The sequence below is a fragment of the Triturus cristatus genome, chromosome 9 (genome assembly GCF_964204655.1).
Source record: "Triturus cristatus chromosome 9, aTriCri1.1, whole genome shotgun sequence".
NCBI lineage: Eukaryota > Metazoa > Chordata > Amphibia > Caudata > Salamandridae > Triturus > Triturus cristatus.
In genome coordinates, this window is record NC_140592.1 from 140,783,004 (window position 1) to 140,797,703 (window position 14,700).

General features: G+C 44.7%; 1 protein-coding gene across 2 annotated transcripts in view; it reads left to right on the forward strand.

Annotated features, from left to right (window-relative positions):
- Positions 1 to 14,700, forward strand: part of PTPDC1 (protein tyrosine phosphatase domain containing 1) — a 350,874-nt gene that overhangs the window by 46,333 nt on the left and 289,841 nt on the right. The window lies entirely within an intron of this gene.

Genomic DNA, 14,700 nt, shown 5'->3' on the forward strand with positions numbered 1-14,700 from the left:
TACGGCGCACAGAGGCACATTTGCTGAGTGGTGGAGAAAAGAGCGTGGCCCGACAACGTCTCAGCAATCCTGCTCTGTTGGCCCCAAGGAGGTCCTTGGGGGGCCAACTACCCCTTCTGTTACCTCCAGTAAAGGTAACAAAAGGAGTAGTTGGCCCCCAAGGACCTCCTTGGGGCCAACTACCCCTCCTATTACCTCCAGAGAGTCCCCATACAGCAGTATTGCTGAGTTGTGATATTAGGCCATGCCCCCTCTTTTCACCACTCTGCAAACGTGCCTCAAGGCGCGCTCTTGGTTGGGGTATGAAGTCCTCTTCGCTCCTGAGGTCCTTAGGGGCCAACTAGCCCTGCTGTTAACCTCCGGTAAGCCCCACACAGTGGGATTGCTGAGAAGTGGTCACAGGACACACCCTCTTTCTCCACCACTCTGCAAACTCACCTCCTGGTGCACTGCTGCTTTGAGGATGAAGTCCACTTTAGTCCTGATGCCCTCGGGACGCAGGGGGACCTCATCGCCCCACCAGCAGTGCACCAAGAGGCGCGTTTGCAGGGTGGTGGAAAAAGGGGCGTGGCCTCCGACCACCTCTCAGCAATCCCGCTGGGGGGTGGGTGTGTGTGTGTGTATATATAATATATATGAATCTGCTTTTTTTGTTGTTGATCTTCTACTGTTTGTGATTATAGGTGCTTGGACTGAGTTTCCACTTGAATAGTTTTTGTGCTTCTCTATTATGATATATACTCTTAAAGTGGAGATAGCTTTCACTACTCTGCAAGAAGTACTTTGAGAGTTGTTTTAATTAATCAGGGGAACAAGCATTATTTATGTTTTTAATCCATGGACAATTCTGTTGTATACTATGTAATCAAACTGAGAAATTGCAAAGTGTGTTTTAGGTCTAACCTACATCGCTTGCGCTGCAGGATGATCTGTTGTATGTACTCTGTGGGGTTTGACTACTATCGCTTTGTATTTGGTCTAGTTGATCGTCTTGTAAGACATCTTGCTGCCATTGGTTACTTTGGCTTCCTGCTCCCTCCGTTTTTCCAAGTTGTTCACTCTCCAGAGTACTGCCCCAGAACTTGTGGGCTTCTGCTTTTTTCTATTTGATTTTCTGTTCAGGAACACTTTTTTGAATTTGAACGAGCGCTTTCTTTCAGTTGCTCACTCTCCTTCCCCCTACTCCCTCTGGCTCCCCTGATACTGCCGCTCGCTCCCTCTCGTCGTGTGGTTGCTGCCTCCTCCCCACAGTTCATGGGTCCAGAGTCAACCTGTTGTTTAACAGAAATTGCTTGTCTTTAGTGAAGACACAGTGAGACCAGATGCTGAGACTCAAAACCGGTTTCCAGTTCCAAAGTCGTCAGCTCTGGATTTGATGTCACATCCTGTTTACTAGTCGGAGCTAAAAAAAAAAGAAATGTATATGTATGACAATAACTGTGTTGCCTATGCTCATCAGTACGCTGTCCCTGCATTTGGGAAGTCAAGATCTTTTCCATTCCAACTGCAGATTTATTATTAATATGTGTCCTGCAACAGGAAATAACACGTTTAAGATGGCCGCTTTATTTACAAGTGTTGTTGTGGAAACTGAGGTGTCTGTTTCACTACTCTTCAGTACTCCTTTATCAATGTCCATAGCGGTTACCTGGTAGGGGTTTTGTGTTGGTGAACTTGGGTCTCACTCTAGCTTCATCATGGCAACTGAGATGGAGGAACGTGAGCAGGTACCGCAAAAGTGTGACTCTCGCCAGGTCCTTCAGCAGTCCCACCTCTTTCTGAACTTCTTCTGGGATATTGCTAAGCCCTAGCAGGAGCGGTGGTTGAATTCTGCTGTGGGACTGATCTGAAATTTTGTTTTCTTTTTACTACCTCTACCATTTGTTTACCATACTTCTTTGTATACTTGAAGCACCCTCTAAAACCATGTGAGCCTGCCTTGCCACGCTATCCCCACGCAATTCTTAGGGCAAACACTAGATTGCCCTCCCGTCACTGCACACTTGTTGCAAGTTTTCTTTTCAACCGTCATGTTCTCGTGCCCGCTCACAAGAGCATTGCCAGTGAAGCTCTGCCTCACGCATATATTACTCGCTATTTTTATTCTAATTTTAAATTGTTGATTTTAATCTATGTGCATCTCCTCCTAACAGAATAGAATTTGAAATTGTATGAATCTGTATGAATTTGAAATTGACTTGAACCGCTACTACGGGGTATTCTGCATTTTCCCTTTCAGGGACCATAGAGCACCGGCGGGACATGCTCACCATAGAGTTTCTAAATTGAGGCGGGAGGTCGGCAGTCTAGTTGCCGACTCCACCTCTCCTTTAAATGACCACTGTGGGCCGGGGGCAAAGGTAAGAGCATTGCCAGTGAAGCTCTGCCTCATGCATATTACTCGCTATTTTTATACTAATTTTAAATTGTTGTTGATTTTAATCTATGTGCATCTCCTCCTAACGGAATAGAATTTGAAATTGTATGAATCTGTATGAAATTGAAATGAACTTGAACCGCTACTACGGGGTATTCTGCATTTCCCCTTTCAGGGACCATAGAGCACGACCGGGACACGTTCACCATAGAGTTCTTAAATGGGGCGGGAGGTCGGCGGTGTAGTTGCCGACTCCACCTCTAATTTAAATGACCACTGCGGGCCGGGCGCGCCGAAGGTGCTCCAAAGGCAAGCCCGTCTGCGCCCAACTGGGACCAGGGGCCAGATATCCTGGCCCATGCAATGCAGGTAAATATAGATACTCTAGTAAGCTGCTACTAGATATCAGGCCACAGCCACATCATACTTGCGCGATCCAATTAGGAATCAACACCACATCCTCTCCCATGCCTCCCTGTCAAACTTGTGGATATAGGCCAATTACCAGCCCGACAAGTCATGTTTGGGCAAATACCTTTAAAGAGGATATTTGGAAGATGGGACTGATAAATGCCAGCTCTATTCCAAAAACATTTATCAGACGTTAGAATCTTGCTAGAGGAAGAGCCTCTAGACATCATGTTTGTTACTGAAACTTGGCTTAATACTAGCTCAGGCCCAGATATTCATGTCGCCCTTCCCCTGGGCTATCAGCTATATAGGCTAGATCGTCCTGACCGAATCGGAGGTGGCATTGCCATCATCTTAAAAGATTAATTCAAATGCACTTTATCCAGTTTCGCGCTTCCCGAGTGTGAAAGTGCCCAGTTTTGTATAGCCTTATCTCCCTCCCACACATTCTCAGGAGTACTTATTTATAGGCCCCCAGACACCAGCAGCAGATTATTATAGGCATTACCTGATTATATATCCAGCCTCACAATTCAAAAGGCCCGACTGACAATTCTCTGTGATTTTAATCTTCATGTTGATAAACACGACTCCCATCACATCAGACAGTTGCAAGGTGACATGTAAACATTGCAATTAACCCAACTCGTAACTTCTACACACGAGAGAGGCTATATTCTGGATCTCATTTTTTCTAATGACCCGCAGCTTATAGTCTCTAAACCTACTCCAGTACCCTGGTCAGACCACTCTTTAATCATTTTCAGTCTACCTAAACCGCTGCAGGCGGAAAAAACCCTAGTACAAACCATCACTACGAGGAGCTGGTCAAAAGTGGACCCTAAAGCATGGCAGACTGCCTTCACGGAAAATTCCCTTATCCTTTCCGGAAATATAGACGAGAGATATCAGCAGTGGGAACACTGGATTACCCAATATGCCAACATTTGTGCTCCCAAAAGAACTTTTAACAGCAAACCTCACTCCAAAATTACCCTATGGTATAATGAACAGCTCCTTGCACTGAAAAAACAGTGCAAAAAATTAGAGAGATGCTGGAGGAGAAATTATGACCCTTCCCTAAAATCTGACTACAAGTTGTTAATCAGATCATACCATAATGAAATGAAGACTGCCCAATCCAAATTCTATGACGGCAAAATAGCTCGGGCAGCAAATTCTCCTAAGGAGCTATTTAAAGTAGAAAAAACCTTGACCAACCAACATGAAAATACGAATGCCCCCCCTACATCCATCAAAAGATGCAACGATATCGCAGCCTATTTCTCTAACAAGGTGACAGAACTATACGATCAGTTCCAGAAAAACAGGGAACCTCTCACAGCAATAATGGGCACGACACCCCCAACCCCTTCATTACCTAATTTCTCTAGATTGGAGGAAGAAAAGGCCTGACATCTAATCACGACCACCAAATCTGGCTCTCCGTTGGACCCAGCGCCCCCACGTCTCACAGCGGATGCTCTGGATATCCTTCTACCATCGGTGACTGAACTTCTCAGTCTTTCCCTAGATTCGCCCCTTGTCCCTAAAGTTTGGAAGTACGCAATCATTAAGCCTCTGCAAAAGAAACCCAATCTTGACCCTACTATGTTGAATAATCTCCATCCCAAACTTTTGGAGAAGCATGTCAACCTTTCTCTGTCTAATTTCTTGGAGTCTAATGGCACCTTCTATCCTATACAGATGGGTTTTCGAGCCACATACAGTACTGAGTCGGCACTACTGACAGTAAATGAGGAGCTAAAATCAATACTTGATGAGGGTCGGTCTGCCGCCATCCTCTTGCTGAACCTCTGCGCCGCCTTCGACACTGTACATCATGCCATCTTAAGAGGGAGATTAGGGAAAGTCGGCATCCAGGGAAAAGCCTTAGAGTGGCTTGCCTCCTTCCTGGACAACAGAACATTCCAGGTGATGGAAGGGGACTGCATCTCCGAGCACCTCCCTATCACATGTGGTGTCCCACAGGGCTCGTCCCTCAGTCCGACTTTATTTAATATTGGTGCCCGACTGCTGGCCGAGGTGGTGCAGGAATATGGAATATCTGTAGTGTCATATGCTGATGACACCCAGCCAGTTGTGTCTTTTTCTAATGGCTCAGAATCCAGCAATAACCTACTGCCCACTTGTCTGGAGAAAGTGGTTAATTGGATGTCCAACAGCTGTTTGAAGCTGAACGGTGGGAAAACGGAGCTCATGCTGCTTGGAGATCCGGGCATCTACTCACCCTTGATACACTGGCCTAAATGTATGGGAGCTCCTCCTATCCCTAAACCAGTTATAAAAAACCTTGGAATCTGGCTGGAAGATTCCAGAACACTGGATTGCCAATCCAAAAAGCTCTCAGGGACATGTTTCGCCCTTCTCAAAATGTTCAGGAAAATCATTGATGTGATCCCTGAGCACCTGAGGAAAACGGTAATACAATCCCTCCTCATCTCACGTCTGGACTATGGAAACTCGCGGTATCTGGGTTCACCCAAGTATGTCATGAGGAGACTTCCAGTGGTACAGAATTTGGCAGGCACACTCTTGTTAAAAATCCCCAACCGCATTTCTGCAAAGGAAGCACTTAAACAGCTGCACTGGCTGCCTATTGAAGCTAGAGCTAAGTTTAAAACTCTCTGCATAGCTTGTAGAGCTATTAATAAAAGTTGACCTGAAAAACTGAGGAACCTGATATCTAGATACACCCCAACTAGACATCTCAGATCCTCTCAGCAACAGCGCCTCAGGACAACCAGAATTAAAAGGGAAGGATGGGGCGGTAGATCTTTTGCCCATCTAATACCTAAGCTGTGGAATACCCTCCCACTGGAAATCCGAGCTGCGCCAAACGAAAAAAGTTCAGATAAAAACTGAAAACTTGGCTATTTCCCCACTAACTAGGCGTCGGCTCAGCTCTTCACTGGCAGAATTCTCCTTAGCGCTGGGAAGCCCTCGGGCAGCCATGCGCTCTACAAATTCAATAAATAAATAATTAAGCCACAACTTCCAATTTCAGAATGTGTTGTACCGAAGCGAGTCTGAAGCTCAAGTAAGGGTGCTTATTTAAAGTAGACTTTTCAACAGTGAGTTCTATGGCTACTGTTTCTTATGTAGTCCTCAGTGTCTAGTGTCTCTGTATTCGCATATGGCAGGGTTTCCATCTCCCTGCAGATGGCATTTTATACTACGTGACTCTCTACGTTTAGTTTTTGGTGAGCTGGAAACGCTGGCTCTGCATTATACCGCTATCTGCAGTGACGAGAGCAGTGGCAGGATTGAAGGTTTGCGGCGGGGCGCTAAGTGTGGGGACCTGGACACTGAGCACAAGCCTGATAAACATGGGCAAAGCCTGCCCAGAAACATCCTGCTTCGACTTCGGGACATGTTCCTCTATCCCCCTGCATTGTGGCCCCTGTGGCACCACCAGGATGTCTCCCCTCCTCTATGGCGGGCTGAAAGAATTGCAAGAGCAGGAGACGTCCCGGCTGGTGGTGGTAGGAGGCGCCAGCATAGGTAAGTCTGTGCTCACCATCCAGTTTATCCAGGAGAGGGCACCATGTCTGGTATGCATGTCTCGTCTATGCCCCGCCCTCCATACTCACGCCGACTACAAACTATCCTTTTACCAGCTGCTGAGCCCCTGCACCCCGGCCTCTGCTTTTCTTGTCCGACCTTACTTGGGTTTGTCCCTCCACAGGCAGTGTGTCCTGCCTTCTAGACACTACCCCCTACTCTGTAAGCCTTCAAGACACTGCTGCCCATCCACCAGATACTGAAATTAATTCCATCTTATCCACACACACTGCTCCCACTCCGGGCCCCTGTAACTGGGTAGGTCATTCTTCCACCTTAATATGTGCTCCCAAACCGTGAAGTTTCTTTCCCTCGGCAATAGACTTGTATGTAGACCTGACCTGTTGTACCTCCTTAGAACACCGAACCCCTTGACTCCTGTGCCTCGCCACCCTTTACTATCCCATCTCCAAACATTGCTTGCAACTCGGCCAGTGTGTGTCTTTCAGACACTGTACCTCACTTAAAATCTCTCCTTCCATCCCTCACTGCGCCCAAGATAACTATTCCCCACTGCCCAGGATCTCTGTCTGTTCCTGCTGTCTTTCCTATGTATTTCACTTCGCATTACCATGCGTCTGGCTTTCCCAGATATTCGGCTCTTTTTGCCCACTCACACTCTGCTCCTGTGCTTCATATCACTTGTTTGTCCACACATCTTTTAAGTCCTGGAGACTTGCTCTCTTTCGCCATACTGTTTGTACATTCCACATTCTCTTAAGACAAATGTTGCTCCACCTTTTAACCAAGTCCCTCTGTATCTTTTTATACCTCCCCTACCCAAGTACCTGTACCTGTTCCTTCATCATCTCCAGCCACACTTGCTTATAATATCAATGTGTATTTTAGTCCTGGTCTCACTGGCCTTGCGCAGATGTGTTTTCCTTTGCTTCTGTCATTTCCTTACATCTAACACTCCTTTTTAGGTCTCGCTGAGCCCAGCGCTTGCGCTGTCTCGGAGAGACATTTTGTAAGGGACTTTTCAAAGTGCTACCGCTGGCATAGAGCTACAGTGCACGAGGCGTGCACGCGCGCAATGCAGCCATATGGCTTTACAGCGCCGCCATGCTCTCGGCCAGCCAGCAGCACTAGCGCGTCATCGCGGTCACTTTCGCCTTCACAGCGATCGTGATCGCAATGACTTTCGTGGGCAAAGCTTGTTTTTTTTTTGCATCTGGCGCGCTAAATGGAGAACAGACACACACCCGTGGGTAGTGGAAAGAGGCTGTCACTTAATGAATGCACATTGGCGCTTGATTGCAATTTCAGTCACGCTATAAACAGTGTTCACAGGCTGTTGATGTTGATTACAGTGTGTTCTGACGTCCGTCAAGTGCACTGACGGTGCGCGCGGTTACTGGACCCCGGCGCGGGCTTCCTTGTTCCTAAGCGGCGCGCCCCCGGGTTCTGTTCAGTGCGCCTCTTGTCTGTGCGACTGAAATATTAGATGCCTGGCAGAGGATTAAAGCCTTCCATGTTTACACTGCGATTATAACCTATTCACTTTGCTAGTAAAGGTTACAGCTTAAATGTTGAGAGCTTTTAGTGGCGCAGGTAGATCAGCATCATGCCGAAATGACGGAAGGGTTTCCAAATCTCGATTAGGTTTGTTTTTTTATGGGTTTATTGGTGTTGCGAAGGACAGGATTGCAAAATCTTCAAAATACTTCACCTGGATTTTGACCGCGCCCTCATCAGTTGTCCGCCCCTCATTCACCATGAAATATCATGCCTCTGTTTACTGAAATCCGTGCGTGCTTTATCCAGAGTTCCCACCCTACCATTCTTTTCGTATTTTGTCCCCCGAGATCCTCTGCATTTTTTTGGCTGCGCTTGTGTGGTCCCTAATGGAGGAGCCACGCAAACACCGACAAAAGTGCCCCACGTAGGAACCCTTGGTGGCTAAGAAAATATCCACAAATGGTCTCCCAGCGTTTCTTGAGGCGGCAAGACACCTCACTCCCTTACACAGAACTCGGGGGTGTGCAGGGAAAATGTCCACAGACCACCTAGACAAATGTTCTGTGACCTCTGTTATTGTTTACCTTTTAGCCCCCAGAAGTGACTGAGAACACGAGAGACTGTGATGACTGAACATTTCTGGAATCCCTTTTTTTCTTCCTACCAAGTTGGTAATCGTGAGCACCCCCTGATTCTAAATAGGTGGTACAGTGGAGAATGGATGCTGTTCAAGAGGTATAGCAAGCCAAAACGGCCCCTCTTCTTTGCTAGTGTTCCATCAGTTAATGTAGGAAACACAAACTTGATTTTCATATCCATGCAAGTTGATTTATCGACTCATTAAAATTAAGTAATAGGTCCTCATAATATTAGATGCAATACTACAGTGAAGAGGAGCAATTGTCCCTTACAATAGCTTTATGAACACAGGCTCCTCTTTTAATGGGGAACCCTGTTTACTCTGCCTTGGTTCCAAAAAGTGTCAGCCCATATCTCTCTTCTCCTGGGAGGTGGCTGGTTCGGTTTCTCACCAAAGCTGTCTCCTTTGGGGGCGTAACAATGCCACAACAACCTCTGCTGCATACAGGGAGCAAGACAAGCCTGCTCTGTGGAGAAGCACCCTCTCCTTTTCACACGTCCCTGTCTCACTTTCTGTAGTCTTGAAAGTCTGCTCCGGTATCTACCTTTAGTGAATGATGACCGAGAAGCCGGGAACTCTTAACTTCTCACTGCCCATTTTATTCTTTCACCCTCCCTCTTCAGTAATGTTTATATATTGCTGCCTAGTCCTTGATCTCGCGTCTGTTTACATCCACATCTTCACTTCCTGCACTTTACTCCACTTACCCTATTCTCACTATTCACACCTTGCTCCTCTTTGTCTCTCTTTACACTGTTGTTCCAGTATAATTGGCATACCTAGCTCTTTCTCCATCCTTTCCCAAACCATTTTGATCAGTGTCTGGAATGGTCAATCCCTTAGTAAAAAATCCACATTCAGTCTTTAACTTTTCCTTTACTTGATTTTTCCCTTTCTTTGAGTTACTGATTAAAGAGTATTTTTTTTGTAATTTCGTAAGTCCAGCCACCCTTACTACTTCCTGTTCAACTTACTGTCACACACCACTTTCCTCCAGTCCTAACAGTGGGATGGCCATTTTCTTTCTCCCTTCTTGCACCCCCCTCATTTTACTCCACCATCACTTCTGACCTTTTCACTTTTGATGTTAATTTTCATTTTGATAATCATCCGCAATCCGCTACGTGCTCTCTCCTCTTTCTGTGACGATGTTGACACTCTGCTTGTATACTTTCCTGTCTCTCCTCCTAACCAACAATCCAGTTCTCTCCATTTGTTTCTGATGAATTCCTTGTGTATAACAGTAACTTATGTGGACATATCCTTTAATGTTGCAGCAGCCAAAGCATGTAACTGTCTACCATATGCTTGAAACCCAACCTAATCAAATTTAGGAAAGCCAATTAAAATGTGGCTTTTTAACCAGTAACTTCCCTTTCTTTTAGATCTGTACCGTTACTGTCATTAACGTCAATATGTTTTGCTTAAATGCACTCTGTAAAAACACAGCAGATGAACTGCCTCATGGCAAGATAGCAAACTATGCAATTTTAATTTATTAGTAGGAAGTGCGTACCGGACAAAGAATGAACTTAGGTTTACTCCAATCTGACCTGAAGCTCCCACTGCTGACTTGGAGCTTCGAGATCTAAAGTTGCACAGCGCTATTCACAAAAGTAAATTACACTTATGGGTAAGTTACTTGTGTAAGTTTACTCTTACACCTTTAAGTAAATTTACTGCTTACGTTTTTTCACAGAATCCAAGTGTAAAGTTACTCAAAAGTGTACACTTACACATCTCTGCCCCATGAAAAAGGAGTGGAGCCAAACTTAAGAGTGCAAGTTACTACTGCTAAACAAGCACTGGCATAGCCAACAGGTCTCGCCTTTGGGACCTTATAAGTGTTTGGCCATGCAACAGTTGGTGTTGTTGCACCAAGGATATTGTGCTGCATAACTAAATACTTATAAGGCCCCAAAGGCGAGACCTATTGGCTATGCCAATGCTTGTTTTTCTTTCTAACTGTCCTTTCCTATTTCTTTTTCCAGAATCTAACAGCCCCATCCTGTCAGCAAAATCGCCTACTGGTATTTGATTTTTGTTAGTCATTCAATGCAATGTTTTTTCCTCTATTTCTGGTACATTGCCCCCAAGTGCAATGGCATGTACACACATTCTGCCATTGCTGTCTTTCTTTTTAACCAACATCACCTGTATCCTGGGTATTAGTTTCACGTTTTTCATTAGACTTGTGGGTCTGGATTATCCAACCTGTAAAGTATGCTTGCCTCCGTATGATTTGCCATCTGACCTGCACCGGCTGAAGGTGGCATACATGACCTGGAACCACTTGGTTCTCATCCCGTCATTACCTTGTCCTTTGCTAACCCCTGCCTTCCGTGTTTATTTCAGTTTCCAGAACACTGATCCTATTTTTAACTAACCCTACAGCCACATTCCTAATTATTTATTTTACAGTACTTCGTAAAAGAATCTAGAACCCGACAGGCCCTTTCGGATACTTGCCTCTCTTCTCCTTTCTTTGCTGTCTGAAACGCTCACCATCCTATGTGTTCATGCCATCACCCACTGTCTGGCGAACTTTGTCGTCCGTTTCGCTAACCCTCACCCTCCCTTTCCAGATCTAGTGCCTCAGTGCTTTCCTGCTCCGCTCTCTGACAAAAGTTTGTTCATCTCCGCATCAACACAGCAACACCTCATTAGTGCATCACCACCAGTGCAGCACCAGAGCATCACCGCATCAGCACATCAACATCTCCCCATCAGACCAGCAACACCTCCTCATCAGTGCACCACCACTAGCGCCTCCCCCACCTTAGCACCACTTCAGCATCCGGGCAGAACCACCTCTGAATCAGCGCAGCATCACCTCAGCATCAGCGCTGCATCATCTCAGCAGCACCTCAGCACCACTTTAGCACCACTTTAGCACCAGCGCAGCATCACCTCTGCACAGCACCAACTCGGCATCACTCAGCACCACCTGATCACCAGCTCCGTTCCACCTGAGCACCAGCGCACCACCACCACCTCAGTAGGACAAAAAAACTAGAAGACATTTTTTGTTAATTCTTTTTTTAATAGGGTAATTCAGTTGTACATAATGTCTACTTGGTTATATATAAGGTATCAAAAATGCTATTGCACTTTATTATAACTTTTTAACATACTAGACAGCAGCCACAATGCTCTACAACATAGTTTAAAGACATTGGCAAAAACAATTGCCCTGGCTAAAACACGTATAGGGTTCCAAAGGCAAGACCTATTGGCTATGCCAATGCTTCTCCTACATGCATTGTGTAACTTACAAAATGGATCTGTTTAGTTTATCGTGTCTAGTCTTGAGTCTATTCCTGTATTTTTATTCACACATTATTTTACTACATGCAATTTTAAAATGTATTTTTGTTTAAAATGTATATCAATGAGTTTGTCTTTTTTAAAGCTGTTACTTAATAAGTGCAATAAATGGAATAAATTGAATGTTGCGCTACATTGAAAGTGGATGGCCAGACATTTATGTAGGCTTATGATCACGCAAGCTGCAGCATTCAAGACGAAGTGACGCTTCTTAGTAAGATAGTGAGATGTCCCTAAATACAGATGGAAGCAATTCATTTGACAGACTAAGGTGAAAGAGACTAAAGACGTTTCATGTATTACAAATGCATTTCCCCAACAATCTGGTCTTAGAAACCTGCAAAGGGACACCAAAGGGCTCTTATTAGTATAAAAATAGGAGGTTCATTTAAGTGAGGAATTTCTTAGTTACTGGCAACAGAGAAAAGGGAAAAAACTGAATAATTACTGTTGTAGTGATGATAATGCTTTCATTTAGTTGGCTGCAAGGTTAAAGGTAAAGCAAACACCTAAAAATTACACAATACGTCTTTTAAGCAGACACATTCAGGTGGGTACCCTATTCAACAGTTTTTTACCAGGAAGTTTGGACCTCTAGCAGCAAATGCAGTTCCTTACGAAGGGATCCACAAAATGTTCTCAGTGCACCACAATATTCCTCAAAATACCAAGTACTTTGTAGTTTCGCAGTTAGATGGGACGGTGTTGACTCCATTAGATACACATTTTCTGTGTTTATTTTGCAAGCTTACACATGGGTATACAAGTACTTGGCCTCGAAAGAGAGAATCCAGTTCCTTTGGCTGTTAAAAATATTATGACTTTTGGCTTTATCGATTTTATTATCTGGCAGTGTGAAGTTTGCTCAGGGATTGAAGACTAGGGTGCAGGCAGCCTTTGAATTTACTACTACTTTTTTTCTAACCGTGGTCCACATATAACCCACAACGTGTCACCAGGGGTACAGTGTGTGGCTCTCCATTATTTAATTTCTGCACACCGTGGAAATCAGTCTCTAAAGCTTGCAGTCTTTTGAACTTGCAGTCTGTTTTTTTAGGGTCATACCGCTACCAGCTGTTCATGACGTAAAGCATATCTAGAACAGCTGCTTGAAGCTAAACTCTGACAAGACGGAAGTACTAGTCTTTGAAAACAAGGCCTCCCCATGGGATGCCACCTGGTGGCCGACCGAGCTATGGCCAACACCTACAAGCATAGACCACCCCAAAAACCTGGGGATCACCCTAGATGACAAGCTTATTATGACTGCACGAGTCAACACAGAGCACTGCTGCTTCCACATTCTATGCTACGAAAGATCTTCATATGGCTGCGACAGGACACCAGACAAACTGCCACTAAGGCACTTATCACAAGCTTACTCGATTGCGGAAACTCACTTTATGTCAGAATCTCCAAGCAGATCATACACACTCCAGACCATACAGAAAGCCGCTTCAAGACTCCTCCTCATCTTCCCACGCTGCACCCATATCTCACATCAGAGCTCCACTGGCACCCCGTTCAGGCACGCAGCCAATTCAAACTCCACGCACACACACACATGAAGCCTTGCACAAAACCTACGCTCAGCCTCGCTCTCACTTGCATACACCCACCACAGTCACAAAAGCAGAGCAGGAGGAGGGGGTTGTTCATCTACATTGCAGCGAAATCCTGGAATGAACTCCCACAACAAATCCAAGCCTCCTCCTCCTCCTCCTCACTTCTTGTGTTCCACTTGAAGCAAAGACCTGGGTATTGGAATAATCATTCGGACTACACACCTGCTCAAGCCCCTTGGATACCTTCACGGGTGATTAGCTCACTCTACACATCCACATAACAAATCTGCATATTCATTATCACACGCAACCACAATTAGACACTGTTAGAAACAACTTGGTTGCTTAGAGACTCTTGGACACATGAAGATACTTACTATTCTCTGTAATTGGGTTAGCAAGGTTCTTCTAGGTCGATACAGAGTTAAGTGCCCTGCAGCAAGGCTCTTTGTAGATGAGTAGTAGGTTTCTTTTGGTGCAGATTGTTAATTTAAAGTGCAGTCACTAAACACTATGCCCTTAAACCAATTTATTTCCAACATTAATTGTAAAGTGACCCCAAAATAAGTACTGTTTGAGAGCTACTTTGTCCCAGAATTCTCTGTAAAATGCCACATCTTAACCATCTCTCCTCACCACTGTTGAGTGTGGTGCTAGCAGCCTTGGTTTACAACTATAAGAGCAAATTGGTCCTCAACTTCTAAGTGGGTAGTGTTTTAATAGCTTCTGCTTCCACGCCTGTACAATACATAGAGATTCTATTTGTTCTATTCAGGAAGCGCCAAGACCATTTAGGCATTTTTAATATTTATATGCAGTCTTTAGCCCTTATGGTATATCAATTCAGTATTAAAATCATCATGTATACTGATGACTACGAGCTAATTTTGGGCATGATTGTTTATTCACTGCAGCTAGTCCAACCACCACAAATATTGCACTTATGTAATCATGATGTGCATATGCATGGTTATTTTTAGAGGGATTACTGAATTTAACCTTGTCAAATTTTGGACATACTGATATTTATTTTAAAAAGTGTGCTTTATGTTCGTATTTCTATTCTGAAATTATGCAGAGTGCACCTGTTGACCTAGATATGACAAGATGGCAGACCCTGGTAAACAAAGATTAATTGCATTGATCTTCAGTGCACATTTAAAGTGGTTCAGATAGCTTGCTTACATTAGGCTATTTCTCAGAACATTGTGGCATGAAACTGTGGCTTTATTAAGAATTGGGCAGAAGCGGATAGAAAATGAAGATTCTTTTTAAGACACACCCATAGCTGACGGAAGCAACACCTATCAACTGCACTGATCTGCATTCTAATC